The sequence below is a fragment of the Myxocyprinus asiaticus genome, chromosome 41, assembly GCF_019703515.2.
Source record: "Myxocyprinus asiaticus isolate MX2 ecotype Aquarium Trade chromosome 41, UBuf_Myxa_2, whole genome shotgun sequence".
Lineage (NCBI taxonomy): Eukaryota > Metazoa > Chordata > Actinopteri > Cypriniformes > Catostomidae > Myxocyprinus > Myxocyprinus asiaticus.
The window spans coordinates 38,003,054-38,020,182 of record NC_059384.1 but is presented as its reverse complement, the minus strand read 5'-3'; the positions used below and the strand labels follow the sequence as shown (position 1 = coordinate 38,020,182).

General features: G+C 41.0%; 1 protein-coding gene across 1 annotated transcript in view; it reads right to left on the bottom strand.

Annotated features, from left to right (window-relative positions):
• Window positions 1-17,129, bottom strand: part of LOC127432012 (cadherin-7-like) — a 284,601-nt gene that overhangs the window by 107,666 nt on the left and 159,806 nt on the right. The gene's annotated exons all lie outside the window — the stretch shown is intronic.

Here is a 17,129-nt window from a genome sequence, read left to right as displayed (position 1 = left end):
TTGTTGTAATGTTTCAGTTTCCATGTCTTCCCAAACCTTACAGAATACTTGGTGTAGCACGCGGACATTAAGGAACACATACTTGTATTTTCTTATACCCGTATGTCCGGGGGAGTGACATGCAAATACTACTCGCCAATTTTCATTAGCATTTTATCAAAGACCAGACGTGTCTCGGGCTCCCAAGAGTGACCCCTAGTGTCACTACATCGACACAACATCTCGTTCCCTCCATCAGGGAACGGAGGTTACACAAGTAACCATGACGTTATACTGCATTTGTCATGTCTGCCAGAACTGGAAACCCTTCTCATATTCTATAACTGTTTTAAAGTAAATGGCATCTATGCTAATATGATTCTGTCTGTTTCCCTGTCTCATTATTGGATACATATCCCGTGGTTACCAGAGCCTGCCAGATCCAGCTCCAGTCAGACCTGATGTCCCACTCCCACCGCTATGTGTCGCTGGGCGATGACTACTAACATTAGTCTGTGCCAACCAGACAGCTAGGGACCCTTCAGTTACCATTGTCTGAATCACTTCAATCTATTACGATGGACTTCAGAGAGGATAAACCACAGCCAACACCAAATATTCAACAAGGGATACATCACTGGTCACTGCCTGCACCTCGGCCTTAGGATGGACTTCACCTGAAATGAACTGCCACAAGCTTCTGGCCAGACTGTAAAGCACACCTCACTGACTTCTGCTTGCATCATCTTGGTCATAGGATGGACATTATTTTAAAATAATATACATAAGCAATAAATTAATGCCAACTAAAGCCTTCATCAGCCAAATATCAAAGGACACTGCATCTACGTGCACTTCCCCAGTCAATTCAGGATGGACTTCAAAAACACTTAATCATTCATCGTACAGTTCAATCAACATTCTTTGGTTTCAAACATTTCCCACCAACATCTACTCAGTTTACTCAGATAGTACATGACTTGTACTGCATATAGATAACTAAAATTGCCATTATGTTCATGCTGTGTAGCCACAGGGGAACTGGCACCCCCAGCTGAGCCTGGTTTCTCCCAAGGTTTTTTTTTCCATTACCTAACATCTAATGGAGTTTTGGGTTTCTTGCCACAGTCCCCTTTGGACTGTTCACTGGGGGCCTAAAGACAAATAATTTTTAAAGGCATGATTTTCAATCATGTTTATATATATATATATATATATATATATATATATATATATATATATATATATATTTAAACTGCTCAATGAGGATTTCAGATATTACAGCATAATTTACTGTAAAACTGCTTTGAAACAACGTGTGTTGTGTAAAGCACTATAAAAATTTGAAAATGAATTCACTTGACTTAATGGAATACCAATGGCGACAGCACCATCTTGGCTTCTCCAATACCTCCTAAATCATCTGAACTGTCTGAGAAGTCTCCATTCCCCAGGTCTGACTCCCTGATGTGAGACCAAGTCTGGCCCACAGTTTAAGTGACTGGGGATGTGCGTTGCATGTACTGATATGAAACGAGACTCGCTCCAGAGGAGAATTCAACATCGGGCACGAACACACTCCCACTTTGTGCTTTATGTACACCACAAACGTAGTGCTGTTTGTGGGGATCACAACTTAAAACACTGTCCAGGTACCAAAAGCAGGAAGAACATTGCTCAGGGCACCCCATCCTGATTTGGACGCATCCATCATGACAACTTTGCATTTGGCCACTTGGCCAACCACAACGCCCTTCTGGTAGAACGAGGGCATTCTTCATATACCTAGTGCTGCTACACAATGGCGCATCACTTAGAGACGTAAGCAACAGCAACACCACATGTGATGAGACACTCTTGAGTTGACCTAGCACTGGAAAGGCCTTGTATGCAACAAACCCTAATGGGTGACAGCCATGTTGGCCATCAACCCCAACATCTGCTGGAAATGTTGCAGCGGTAAGTGAATTTCATCAAGAACTGAAAGAAAGACTGAATGTGAGCTTTGGTCAGAAGTGCTGACATGATCACTGAGTATAGTATCATTCTTAAGAAGGAAACCTGCTGACATGATGCCATGCGAGGATCGGACATGTGAACTGCGAGCTCTGCGCAAATGCTAGTTTTAATACTAGTTTAATACTAGTTTGGAGTGTGTCTAGGAGAAGTTGGAGGACATAGAAAACCGTAGCCGGCGGAATAACGTCCGTATCGTGGGAGTCCCGCAGGGAGTGGAGGGACAGAATATGGTGGAATTCCTGGACGGGCTCTTTCTGAGTCTGCTCAACATAGCAGGCCACAAGCTGGAAATCGAGTGAGCTCATAGGGCTCGGCTATCCGCTGAGGGAGACAGGCCCCGATCAATTCTGGCCAAATTTCTGAGGTCATCCGATAAAGATCTTGTGTTACGTGAGGCGAGGAGTAAAGGAAGGCTTTCTTGGAAGAATGCACAGCATTTTTTTGTTCCCAGACTTTGCGAACTCGACAAGAGAGAAACGTGATCGATTCAAGGAATGCGAGAAACTTTTACATCAACGGAAGGTCGCTTTTATATTTATATAGAGAATAGATGCTAAGGATGGCCGTAAAACATTCACATGTTCACAGCAAGCGATGTCCTTCATAAAGTCAGTGGAGTGAGTGTGTCGTGTTGTGGTGCTCAAGTTGCGGCTGGATGGACCGGCTCACTGAACATTCGCTTGACTGTTTGAAGATTCTCCGTGCTCTTTTTGTGCTGGTTCCGCTTAGCGGCTGGAGTTTATTTTGTACAGCAACACACCTTCGGGACGGTTTTGTGGATAAATCTACACACTCTTTGTGCTTATTCCGCCTATTGGCTGGAGTTTATTTTGTGGAGTATTTCTAGCAAAGTCATTGGAGTAAGTAATTTGTTTACACTCATGTTGCAACCAAATGGGCCGGCTCACTGAACATCCGCTTGACAGTTTGAGGAACCTGCATGTTTTTTTTGTGCTGGTGCCGCCTATTGGCTGGAGTTTATTTTATGGAGTATTTCTGGCAAAGTCATTGGAGTAAGTCATTTGCTTACACTCATGTTGCAGCCAAATGGGCCAGCTCACTGAACATTCATTTGATTGTTTGAAGAATCTGCATGTTTTTTATGTGCTGTTTCCACCTAGTGGCTGGAGTTTATTTTGTAAAATAACACACCTTAAGGATGAATTTTATGGATGAATCTACATGGTCTTTGTGTTAATTCTGCCTATTGGCTGGAGTTTGTTTTATAGATTATCTTTTGCTATGTAATTCTGTTTTACAAAATGTGTTTAGAAACACCGGACTTGAGCAATCCAATGGCAAAGTTGTCACGGGGTTCTTGTAGGTGTACATGGACTGTTTGAGTTTGGAGGGATGGATGCCAGTTGGCGCTGTCGTATGCGGGGTTAATGCTCACGTTTTTCTTTTTTCTGTTTTTTGTTCTAAGGGATGTTCGGGTTTGATTGTTACACTAATGTTGGAATGTGGTCTTTATAATTTTGTCTTTGACACAAAATATATTTTTTCTTATATGTCAAAATGTCAAATGTTAATATGAGTGGATTGTCTCTCTCCACGTGGAATGTGAATGGGTTGGGGTACCCCATAAACAGAAGGAAGGTTATTTCTCTTCTTGAACGTAAGAAATATGATATAATGTTTCTTTAAGAAACGCACCTTTCTCTGCAGGAAGCTGAACATTTTGGAAAGATATGGGGTGGGCATTTTTTTTTATGTAGTGCTGGCTCGAGTAAAAGCAGGGGAGTCATTACATTGATAAGTAAACATCTACAATTCAAATGTCTCAAACAGAGTAAAGATAAATTAGCTGAAATTCAGAGATAAAGTTTTACTTTGGCTAATATTTATGCACCTGATGTCGATGGTCAGGGCTTTTTTATAGATCTTGAAGGGATGTTGCAAGCCGTTGGCACCCCTCATGATATAATATTGGGAGGAGACTTCAATCTTTTGATGGACTCAGTCCTTGATCATAGTGAAGCAAAAGTGTGCAAGCCCCCTAGAGCAACATTGACGCTTCACAGGATGTGTTAAAATCTTGGTCTTACAGATATTTGGAGGCTTTTGAACCCATCTGGTAGGCACTATAATTTTTTATTCATCAGTCTATAAGATTTACTCTAGAATAGATTTCTTTTTTATCTAAGTCCCTCATTTCATCTGTCAATGATTGCTCAATTGGAAGAGGTGTTGTTACATATAAAGAAAAGGAAATCATTTAGTTGGCGCTTTAATGTATCCCTCTTGCAAAATCCTGAATTCCAACAAATGCTAAAGGCTGAAATCAATATCTATATGGAGACCAACTGGTCCTCAGTATCCTCTGTGGGCGTGGCTTGGGAGGCACTTAAGGCGGTTCTTAGGGGTCGGATCATACAGTATGCCACTTTCACCAAAAAATCCAAAGCACAAGAACTCATGGAATTTGAAGGGAATATTAAAAGTGCCAAGGCAGAGCTGAAGCGCTGAATGTCGTCTGAGAATTGACCCAGAGAATTGGCCTCAGAGAATTGATCCAATTAAAATACAGATATAATACTATTTTGTCACGTAAGGTAGAGTTTTGGCTATTTAGGGCAAGACAGTCATACTTTGAGTCAGGGGACAAAGCAGGAAAACTTCTGGCTAGATATATAAAACAGAGAGAGTCTTTTTCTACCATTCCCTCAGTGAAATCTGCTAGTGGTGAAATATTTACCTTGGCCACTGATATTAATAAGGCTTTTAAAGAAGCTTGATCTTTATAGTTCCACATCTTCGTCTACTGAAGAGGATATTAGGAACTTTTGGAACCATTAGAACTTCCTAAACTCTCGGCTGAGCAAAAAAATTATCTTGATTCTGAGATAACTGAGATTCTGAGGAGTTTGGAGAGGTAATTAAGGCCTTGCCTACAGGCAAGTCTTCGGGTCCAGACGGCTTTGCCACTGAATTTTTTAGATCTTATGCTACAAAACTGGCTCCACTTTTGCTAGAAGTTTATAAAGAATCATTAAAGAATGGAAAGCTTCCGTGTGACTGCTCGAATCTCTACCTGCCTGGCAGACATCTCGGCCTGGATGAAGGAACACCACCTGCAACTCAACACAGCCAAGACCGAACTCCTTGTCTTTCCAGCCAACCCTGCTGTTGAACACAACATCACCGTGCAGCTGGGTGCAACTACAGTAACACCTTCCAAAACTGTCAGAAATCTAGGGGTAACCATCGGTAACAAACTAAATTTCACAGACCACATCTCAAAGACTACAAGATCATGTAGATTTACACTCTACAATATCAGGAAGATAAGACCCTTCCTCTCTGAACATGCCACACAACTTCTTGTTCAGTCACTTGTCATAACTAGACTGGACAACTGTAACACTCTCATTGCAGGCCTCCCTGCATGTGCAATTAGACCCCTGCAAATGATCCAGAATGCAGCAGCACGTCTGGTCTTTAATCAACCAAAGAGAGCGCATGTTACACCACTCCTTGTCTCTTTCCATTGGCTGCCGGTTAATGCACGTATCAAATTCAAGGCTCTGATGCTGGCCTACAGAACAGTCACTGGGTCTGCTCCAGCATACCTAAAATCATTTCTGCAGAGCTACGTGCCCACTAGAAGCCTGCGGTCGGCTAAGGAACGTCGCCTTGTTGTACCAACACAAAGAGGCACCAAAACACTTTCCTGGACTTTCGGCTTCATCATACCACATTGGTGGAATGACCTTCCCAACTCCATCCGTGAAGCTGACTCACTTTCTGTCTTCAAAAAATGACTAAAAACACATCTTATCCATGAGAACTTAACCAGTCACTAATTTTAAAAAAAAAAGAAAAAAAAAAATTCTTGTTGCACTTTAATCTGTTTTGAATACTATTCTGATGCTAGTGAAACTAATATGGCACTTTTTCGTACCACTGTCTCCTTAAGATTATTCGCTTATGTTTTCCTCTTTTGTAAGTTGCTTTGGATAAAAGCGTCTGCCAAATGAATAAATGTAAATGTAAACCATGACACAAGCCCGGATCAGTCTGATTCTTTCTTAAAAGGGACAAAGATCCATGCGAGTGTAAGAGTTACCGTCCAATTTCCCTGATCCAGATAGACGTTAAAATATTGTCAAATATTTTGGCTAACTGATTAATTAAAGTTATGACAACTCTTATACATATCGATCAGGTGGTGTTTATTCGGGCCGTAGCTCTTCTGATATCATTAGGCGTTTCATCAATATCATGTGGTCAGTGGTGAATGATCAGGCTCTGGTCGCTGCCATCCCACTTGATGCTGAAAAGGCGTTTGATATGGTAGAATGGGATTATCTTTTTAAGATTTTGGAAATGTACGGGTTCGGAAATACTTTTATTGGATGTGTTAAGTTACTTTATAGACACCCGATAGCGGCAGTACAAACAAATGGATTAATTTCCAATAATTTTACTCTGTATAGGGGCACCAGGCAGGGTTGCCCTCTTTCCCCATTATTGTTCTGTCTTGCCCTGAAACCATTAGCATCGCAATAAGAAAGGAGGATGATTTTCCAGGGGTGATGGTGGGAGGTGTGGTGCATAAGCTTTTGCTTTACGCAGATGATATTTTATTATTCATCTCTGACCCCACTAGATCTATGCCATGCCTCCACTGTATTATTAATACATTTTATAAGTTCTCAGGATACAGAGTTAACTGGTCTAAATCTGAAGCTTTGGCTCTGTCCACAAGTATTTATCTTAAGCACTTTTTTTTAGACAAATATGTATTTCTATAAAAAAAACACTTATAACTTATAAAATATGTAATTTTGTGAACTGTTGTGTTTAACCTCTAATGTGCAATGTTTTTATAGAACTGAGACTATAAACAAATAAACAATTTAATATCTGAATTATCAGCTCAACTGAGTACACAGCTTTTGTGTTTTTGTACATTGCTAACTCAAATGAATTTGCTTACTGGTGTGCATAAAACACCAAATACCTACTCTAAGAGACATGAAATATATGAAATTGAATAAAATCATTGAAGTTTTCATGGCAAATCAAAAATGGCAACTGGTCATAGGGCAAACCATTGCAAATATGGTATTGTTGCACTTGGCGCATCCCAAGAAATATAAGACCAGTCAAACATAGTCAAAACAGTCATAACACAGTTTTAGTTATAGCGCCCACTATAGATGAAATTGGTCAAAATTTGCATGCAGATTTTTAGCTGTAGCACCCCCAATAGGCAAAATTAGTCAAAGCTTTGCATGCATCCTCAAAAGGATATTTTATCAAAGTATACAATGTTTAGTTAAGTTTGTGCTTTGCGTTTTGCAGATATAGGTTAATTAGTCCAAATGACCAAGGCCCAGGTATTTCATTGGCTTATATCTTCAAAACACATTTACCAATCAAAATTCTTTTGCTAAATTTTTGCCAGCATGGTCTAGAGCTGACGTGTGCAAAATTTGGTATACATTTCATAGGACCTGATGCAAGGATTCAAATGGAACAAAAATGTTGATTTTAGTCCGCGTGGATGCGGAGTTATTAACACAAATGTAAATTTGCTTATTATAGCGGCACCTTGTGGCTGATTCTCACAAAATTTGGAACACAGCCTTGATTCGACACTATGTATGAATATCTACATTTTTGTAAAGGTTGGCCATTCACATTTGAGGTTATAAGCTGCTGAAATTTGATTGGCTGCTGGTGGCCATGTTTTTTTATTTGTACAAGTTATATTGTAGTATATGTTAGCATATGCGAAAACAAGATGCATACCAATTTTAAACTTCATTGATCATATGGTTGCAGAGTTAGGAAAGTTTTTTAGTTGTAGCGCCCCCATAAGCAAAATTTGACACAACTTTGCATGCAGCCGCAGAATGAATTGTTGTATAAGTGTATCAAGTTTCGTTACGTTTGACCTTCTCGTTTGGTAGATATAGGTAAATTCGTAAAATTCATTGGCTTATATCTATGCTTTGACGAATCAAAATTATTTTGTGAATCGGACATACGGCCTAGGAGGAGTTTGAAAAAGTAGCTTTTTTAAAAAAAATTTAGAGCTTGACCCAAGGATTCAGAGGAAAAAATAATTTTGATTCTAGCCCATACGGTTCCAGAGTTAAAATAGAAAACGCAAAGGACTTTATTATAGCGGCAACTAGTGTCCGACAAATGTGTGTTTGCTTGCCTGAGTAGTGGGTGCAATTATGAACCATCCCACCAAGTTTGGGGTCTCTTCGATGTACAGTCTCTGACGCCCAGACACTTTTAGGGCAGAAAAATGATAATAGTAAGTAAATCCTACAAAAACCTAATAAGAAGAAAATCGTACCTAAAACAATAGGGTTCCAGCACTTCGTGCTTGGACCCCTAAATATTAATTGTATTAAGAACCCCAGTGAGCAAGCAAAAGGTGACAGTGGCAAGGAACACAAAACTCCAAAAGATGTTCTTTAATGGAGAAAAATAACCTTGGGAGAAACCAGGCTCAATGTTGGGGCCAGTTCCCTTCTGGCTAAACAGCATGAATATAAGCCAATATTAGTTATTTATGTGTAGTACAAGTCAAGATTTAAAATGAGTAAACTAAGTAAGTGTTAAGGGCCAGTGTTTAAACAAAGATTTTGTATGAACTGTAAGATTAATGACTAATGTCTTTGAAGTTCATCCTGGATTAACTGCATAAATTCTTATAGATGCATTGTCCTTTGTTAGTTGATTTATGAAGGTTATTGTTGGCAATTAATTGATAGTCTATGTATTCCATTTTAAGAGTTTAGTCCATCAATTAAAGTCCAAGGTTCAGGCAGTGGCATATGAAGTATCCTATGTTTTATGGTTGGAGAATTCTTGAAATATTCTTGAAACTTCTTTGTCTTAATTGTTTAGTGTTTAACAAGTGTTTTACAACAGCAGCTGAAACATAAGAGAATGCAAAATAAACAATCCCATATCCATAATACACATTTATTACTATTAATATTAATGTTAAGATAATTTACAGTCATTTCTAAAGCTAAAACAAACGAAAGAATATGAATTTTCCTATTCCCTACTTTGTAATTAACACTAATGTAATTACATAATTTTAATAAATGTTTTTATTAACATTCATTTTACTGGTTAAAAAATAGACCACTAATACAATATGAATAGCCTATAAGGAACCCATGTGAATGATGACATTCTCTAAGAAACATGCTGAATTCAGTATTTCGGAATCAAACTCACCATACACACACACACACTAATGCTTTAGAAATACTTCATACCATGTAGTTATTATAAAGTGTTTCCAACTATTTTTATAAATAAATTGTTTAAATAGTCAGGTATATATTTCATAGTATTTGTACTGCCTTTAATTTATGCTAATTTAAATTAAAAAATATATATTTTATTACAGTAAACATTACAGTACACAATACAGAATTACAGTAATGAGTCTAATGAGAATCACCATCAAGAATGGCAAAATAATGCTAAAATGATCCCACAATGCAAACAATGTTAATAATCCTAAAAATAGGTTACATTTTCTCTATGCAAAATATAAATTCATTCATTTGTATTATTATTATTACTAGTATTTTCATTATTATTATTATTAGTAGTAGTACTATTATTACTTGTATTATCATTATTATTATGATTATTGCTATTACTGATTGCTTACACCTCCACCCAACCACCTCTTTTGTTTTCTGCTGCATTATTTCCTACTAATTACATCCATCAAGCTCTCTCTTTTATTATCCTTTTTTATTAATATTTATGTCTTCTTTTCACATTCTCCTCCTCTCTCTTATTCCTTTGACTTTTCACATTGTCTCACAAAACTCTTTCTGTCCTCTAGGGTTTGTTTGACTTGTGTCTGGATTGAGAAAACAGCAGGCTTCTGGAAATAATAATAATAAATTAAAAATCTTATTCATTTTTTTTCCATAGAGGAATTGATTTTTAACCTTTCAAAACAGACCTACCATGAGCTCTAAGGTTCTTAAGTGATGTAAAAGCCATTGTTATTTAAACTTCATAAAAACATGTTTAATTGCTGAATTCATTGTGAAAAACTATATTACCCACAATGCTGAAGAGAGATTAACCAATCAGAGAAGACACTGTTACCATGGAAATGCTGGCAAAAAGAGCTCAGCAGTGACCACAGTCAAAAGCATCATTGCGAATGATTTAATAGACCCTTTTCACAGACCTGTTATGACTCCTTTCCACCTTTAACAACGTACAATAAATGTAGCAAACTTTTTTATATTTCCAAATTTAAAAGTATTTAATGTAAATATATAACATTGTACTTTGTATTATATTACCCTGGAATAAGTAAAAAAAATTCTGTAGGGAGTGACAGAAAATTTGGCCTATTTCTCTCTTCTTGCTACTGTTATCCTGCGCTGTATAGTTCTTCTTTTGCAAAGCTGTGAAAGCGTAATCGTTGATTTTTTCTTTTGCTGTTGGAGCAAACGGGTAAGAACATTTTTAATTTGCTGTGGTCCCCCATTCACCATCATTCCAACTATGACAAATTCTGCTTCGCAAACGCGGACGTGTGAAAAGGGTCCATAGATTGAAAAGAGTTGTGTAATACCTGGAGTCTCTATCTGTTAGCATTCCAATTCTTCTCAATGGCAGGTGCTTCACCTACACGCTACCATCTTAGCCTAGGAGTGCTCAGTTTCTTTTCTTTCTTTCTTTTTTTTTTTTTTTTTTGCCAATCTCCAGAGCCGCAAATGCCATATGACTAATCACTCTGGAGCTGCAGGAAAATCATGTCATGACAACATTCATTAGATGATGTCACCACAAGAAAACTCTCATTCCCAAACCCTTCACTAGTGACTATTGAGATGTGACATCATAGGCAGCACACCAGGAAAAATAGTCAATTTCACGCTTTTAAAAGCCCTCAGAAAAGCAGTCTCTGGTGAAACATCTACAATAATATAATTAAATATCTGCAATGTATATGTTGCTTACAAAAATGTATTTAATCATAATATACTTTTAAATGGCCATCAATGTAGAAGAACCTATTTTTACCCCCAGAGTGGAGTAGTTACAGCATCTACCAGCAGAAGCTAACTGAATATGCTAACCAGCCAAACCTAGACCCTTTGATCTCTCCGTACACTTTCAAATAACTTATATATGTGTGTATATCTACTTTTTTTTTTAAATAACTGTAAAATATACTGTTTTCATGCATGGGATTTATTCAACTTTGCCAGGGTGCGAATTACCCTTATCTAGACTACCCTAGAATTTCATGCACTTTCTTAACTACTCCTAAACTAACATTTGTTCACTGAATAGTAAAAAAAATGGTGTCTTCACTGGTGATTAAAATCTCAATGCAAAAGAATGAATCAATGAAAGTTACATTTATACAGCATTTTTCTGACACTACACTCAAAGTGCTTTACATTGTGAATAAGGGACCCTCCTCAACCACAACCAGTGTGCAGCATCCATCTGGAGGGAAGAGCTCTATTTGGTGTAAATATCACTCCATGTTGCTGTAATTCACTATCATTATATGGCCCAATTGAACTTAAATTTCTCATGGATCAGACATAGTGCATTTGCAACTAAAGGGGTTATTTCTTACAACAATACCATCAGAATATTTCAAAGAGAAACATTCATTGATTCGTTTTATTTCTTCATTATTCTTAATAATTTTATTTTAAATGCCAAACATTTTATAAAACACCTCTATATGATGTGAGGGTCTTCATCTTATTTTCATTTTAAATAAAACGCGACTTTTTTTTTAGTATGTACAACTTCTTCTTTCTACCGGCCAACTTCCATTCTCATCTGATTATCAGGTAAACGTGCGCTCGTTTCAGTGTTGTTGTTAATTTTGTCGTTAATTTTTGTTATTTATGTTGCTTCATACATTCGGTTGAACACCATTATGTGTAGACAGAGCAGAGCAGGACGAGACGAAGAGATGCGGTGACTACTGTCGGTTCTGTGTGTGTATTTCCTGTTTCTCGGTTAGTGGCTCCATGCCTTCCTGAATCTGAAGCGGTGGGCAACTGAAATCAGCCTCCTTGCCCTTAGGTCTATTCCTGACTCTCCAAGCCCTGGTGCCTTGGTAATCTGGACATCTCTCTGGTTGTTCACCCACTGCAGTCTGTGCCGGTCCTTGTTCCTAGCTCTTTGACTACAGTATGTGATGATTTATATTTAACTGTAAATAAACTAACGTGAACTGTTCCTCTGCATTTGGGTCCTACATACTTGCCGTGACAGTAAGTATCTGTAACGCTTGCTGGAAGGATGAGACAAGAGTGGGTGGAACTAAATGCAGGTTTCTTTTAATAAAAACAAATGAAGATGATGCAACAAGGAAGGTTATAACTCAGAAGATAAAGTAACAACACACTACAGCCTTGAAGAGTAACAAGGACAAGAACTGACCAGAAACAACTGAAACTGAGGGGTATATATACACATGAAGACTAATGAGTAAACCAGGGACAGCTGGAAACAACCAGGAAGGAAATCAGGAACATAGACATCACAAGGAAAATACCAACACTTCCCTGGCCAGTGGATCAGGAGACCACAACGGAACTGGCAGAGGGTCAGGAGACCACGACGGAACTGGCAGAGGGTCAGGAGGCAGAGCCACAGAAGGTAGAGGCCCAGGGGACTGAGCCGCTGAAGGTAGGGGCTCCAAGGGAATTGCTGCCAGGGATGGAGGCTCAGGAGACAGAGCTGCAGGAGGCAAGGGCTCAAGAGGCTGCACCACGGGAAGTTCAGGGAGGCGGTATCGCAGGAGGCGGAGCCACAGGAGGCTCAGCAGATGGAGCCGGAGGTGGAGCAGGCAGTTGAGCTAGCGGAGCTGCAGGAGGAGCAGGGAATTTTGACTCAGGGGGTGGAGCCGGAGTTGGATTAGGTGGAGCCGCTGGAGGATTACAAATTTGAGTCTCAGGGGGCGGAGCCGGAGGTGGTGCAGGTGGAGACACTGGAGGATCAGGAATTTGAGTCTCAGGAGGCAGAGCCGGAGGTGGAGCGGCCGGAGCCGCTGGAGGATCAGAAATTTGAGTCTCAGGAGGCGGAGCCGGAGGAGGAGTGGGTGCAACTGCTGGAGGAGGAGGTTCAGAAGAGGTGGACAGAGCCGCTGGAGGAGGAATCTCAGGAGTTGACAGAGCCACTGGAGGAGGAATCTCAGAAGGAACAGGCAGAGCCACTGGAGGAGTCTCAGAAGAGGCAGACAGAGCCGCTGGAGGAGGAGTCTCAGGAGGAGTGGGCGGAGCCACGGAAGACACGAGGGGCAGAGCCATGGAAGACTAGAGGGGCAGAGCCATGGGAGGCTGGAGGGGCGGAGCCATGGGTGGCTCGAAGGGCGGAGCCATGGGAGGCTGGAGAGGCTGGAGGGCCAAGAGCCATGGAGGCTCGAAAGACTCGAGAGACAGAGCAATGGAAGACTCGACGGTAGCATTAGGGAACTAGACAGGCTTGTCGACAGCCTCAGGGAGCTGGACAGGCTCGTCAACAGCCTAGGGGATCTTGCAGACCACTGGAACCTGGACTTAAGGAACTGGACAGGCTCGTTGGCAGCCTCAGGGAACTAGACAGGCTTGTCGACAGCCTCAGGGAGCTGGAAAGGCTCGTCAACAGCCTAGGGGAACTTGCAGACCGAAAATTCCTCTAGGGCTGGAGCAGGTGTGAGTGCTGGCTCTGGGATGGGCAAGGCTTCAAGCACTAGCTCTGGGACGGACGAGGCTTCAGGCGCTGGCTCTGGGATGGGAAAATCATCAGGCGCTGGCTCTGGGACGGACGAGGCTTCAGGGACTGGCTCATTGACCGTGGCAGGCAGTGGCAAGGGAGCGGCTTCTGTCGAGGGGGTCTCCGGGACCACCGGAGATGTGAGCGGAGCAGGGAGTGGAGAAGCCTCATTTTGCCTTGAAGGAGCATGCTTCTCCAGTGTTGCCCTCACATATTCCCTCCATGTGAGATTTCCCATCTCAGGCAGCTCCATATTACGTCGATAATTTAGTCCAATCCAAGAAATAGATTTGAGATGGTTGTCTGCCCGGGAAAGATAGATGAAAAAATCTGCTAGATCCATAGATGGTAAGTACTTCTTGTTGGAGGGACAAGATGAGAGAGAATGGATCTAAAAGCAAGATTCTTTTAATAATAAACAAATGAAGATGATACAACAAGGAAGGTTATAACTCAGAAGATAAAGTAACAACACACTTCAGCCATGAACGGTAACAAGGAAAAGAACTGACCAGGAACAACTGAAACTGAGGGGTATATAAACACATGAAGTAAACTAGGGATAGCTGGAAACAATCAGGGAAGAAATCAGAAATATAGACATGACAAGGAAAATACCAACACTTCAAACTAAGAGTCCTAGATCATTTCAACATAAAAGTCTCTGGGAATAGAATGATGACAAAAGGGGTTCATATGGTGACAGTGTCGTTAAAAAAAAAATTTTCACTTATAATTTGTCTACTAACAATGACCATCAGCATATGTACATGCATTACAGGAGATTTATGTCATTTTTGTCATGAAAATTCCTAATACAGTGTCATTTCCAGCACATCTCATTCTGTATTGTGATTAATAGAATTCTGTGGTGGAAATAACGCTGATGGAAATTACATTAACATTTCTAAATTAAATGTCCGACTGCTTTTGTCTTGCTAAGGCTATTTTTATAGCTAACATTTTATGTATCCTAAATTCACACAATTAAATAATATGTTCACACTTTTAGCAAAATTATACCATCAGAATATTCCTCCCTTCACTGTTGTGTAGACATCTCTCGTGCTCTGGAACGCTAAACCAACACTTTGCTGTTCTAATCTGGACCCGGTAAATGAGTAGACTCCATCTTTTCCCTGCGTGCGCAAGCAAAGAAAAGTATCCTTTAAACACTTCGGTGTTATTGTATTGTTTCCATTGTTTGTTTTCTTTCAGTGAATAGAAACCAAAAGAGCCTTTTGCTTAACGACATCTATTTAAAGATGCTGTTTTTGCAAATGTTTCCACAAGCATAAAACAAGTGATATATCTCTCTGTCCTATGGGCACAAGTGCTGTTTTCTAAACTTATAAACTGATTGATTGCGTTCATATTGAACACATGAAACTCAAAAGGCTTGCTTTTGTTCTGAATGCCAAAGCCACTCCCCTCTCCTTCCGCTTGCTCCTCTGCAGCTCCCAAGGAACCGTATGAGTGAGACGCAAGAGGATGGGATACAGAGCATGGACTTTTAGGAGGGTTTGTCACCGGCTCAAGCCTTACATGCCTCTTTTTCTATATATCAAGCTGTTTCACCTGGACGTGACAATTTGTGCCTCACAACTGCCGCGAATGACACGTTCAACTGAGATGAGGGAAATGCTTTAGCACTCAGGTAAGGCACTTACAGTATTTTCTCGAGTGTGGGAAATGGGACAAAGCGAGTTCCTTGAAGTTCTTGCTTGAGCCTTAAAACCTTCGCTTGAGCCACGTCTCGGTTTCTCCGCTGTTGTGAGCCGGAAACGAGAGTGTGACATCTCCCTATAATGCAGGAGTGTTTCGCAATATTTTAACTGTTGTTGACACCATGTCAGAAGACTGCCATGTTGCAACATGGAAATCTAAGGCATCTCCATGTTGCCTAGCAGCCCTCTCAGTTTCCCTACTGTTGCGAGCCAAAAACGAGTTGGTGGGGTGACACGTCACTTCAATGCCTGTGTTTCTGTTGTTGGTGATGTGCCAGAATACTGCCATGTCACAACAACACAAATTGCATTCCAGTTCAAGATCCTACCCTTCAGGTTGTCCCTGACACATTAACGGAATGTGTCTTTGTGGCACTCGCTCCGCTGAGGCTTAGCAGTGTCCATGTTACCTTGCAGTTGGTTACTGCTTGCTCAATCAGAGGGACAAGCATGCAAGAACAGACATCTGTTGTTCATGCATTTGGGCCTCAGAGTAAACTGGACAAAGAGCATTTTGGTTCCCGGTCATTAAGTTGCTTCTTAGGAATGAAACGAAACTTGGTAACCATGTCGGCACTTGAAGGACAAACATGTTCAGTCCATTCTCCTACACTTGACAAGGTTCAAGCTAGAGAGAACCCTGCCGTTGGATCAGTACCAGTTAGCACTGGGCTAGGCTTGCTACAGAGGAGACCTCTCCAGTGCTGGCTCAACTCAAGGGTCTCTCACCACTCTTGGTGACATGGTCACCTCCACCTCCTATTGACACTGTTTAGCCACGCTGGCTATTTGGAGAGCCAAGTTTTATCTGAAAGGTGTGACACTTGCTGAAGTGGTCAGGCAGAAATTTGTCACCACAGACATGTCCACAGGCTGGAGAGCCCTGTGCAACTGACCTCTTAGCTTTGAAAGCCTTTCGATGAGACGTGAAAGGGTCTCACATTCGAACACCACTGCAGTTGTGGTTTATATAAATCACCAAGGAGTAAGTCACACCCAATGCTGAACCTGGTGAGCTGAATTCTGCTATTGAGTGAGTCATGTCTCCTATCAATACATTAGATGCACAGCCACCTGAACAGCAGAGAAGATTTACTTTACCATCAGGGTGCAAGGATGGGGAATGGAGATTCCACCCTCAGTCAGTTCAGAGGATTTGAAAGGTATTCAGGGAAGCCAAAGTGGACCTGTTTGCCTCCCCGGAGGCCACACATTGCTGCCTCTGGTACTCCATGACACAAGCTTGGCTTTGATGCCTTAGCTCAGATATGGCCAGCGAAACACAAATATGCATTTACCCCCCCTTCCACTAACTATATCAATGTGACGAGGAGGAGGGCATGGCCGGGCCGTGATGGAGCACGGATCACGCTGAATCAGCTTATCAGTGAGATAAGGGGGCAGCCGGAGACGCCGGTTCGAGGGAGAGAGACGCACACGGCCTCATGCATGTGTGTCTGTTCGTTTATGTTTTATGTTGTGTTTTATCATTAAACGTTTGTATACTGTTCAGCCGGTTCCTACCTCCTCCTTGCCCATCCTTTAACTGTTACAGTGGTGCTGAAACCCGAGAGGAGGAGGGATGGATTGTCGCGGAGTCCTCGCTGCTGCCATCTGCCGGGGAGCAGCCGTGGCCATCTGCCTAGGGGCCGGAGG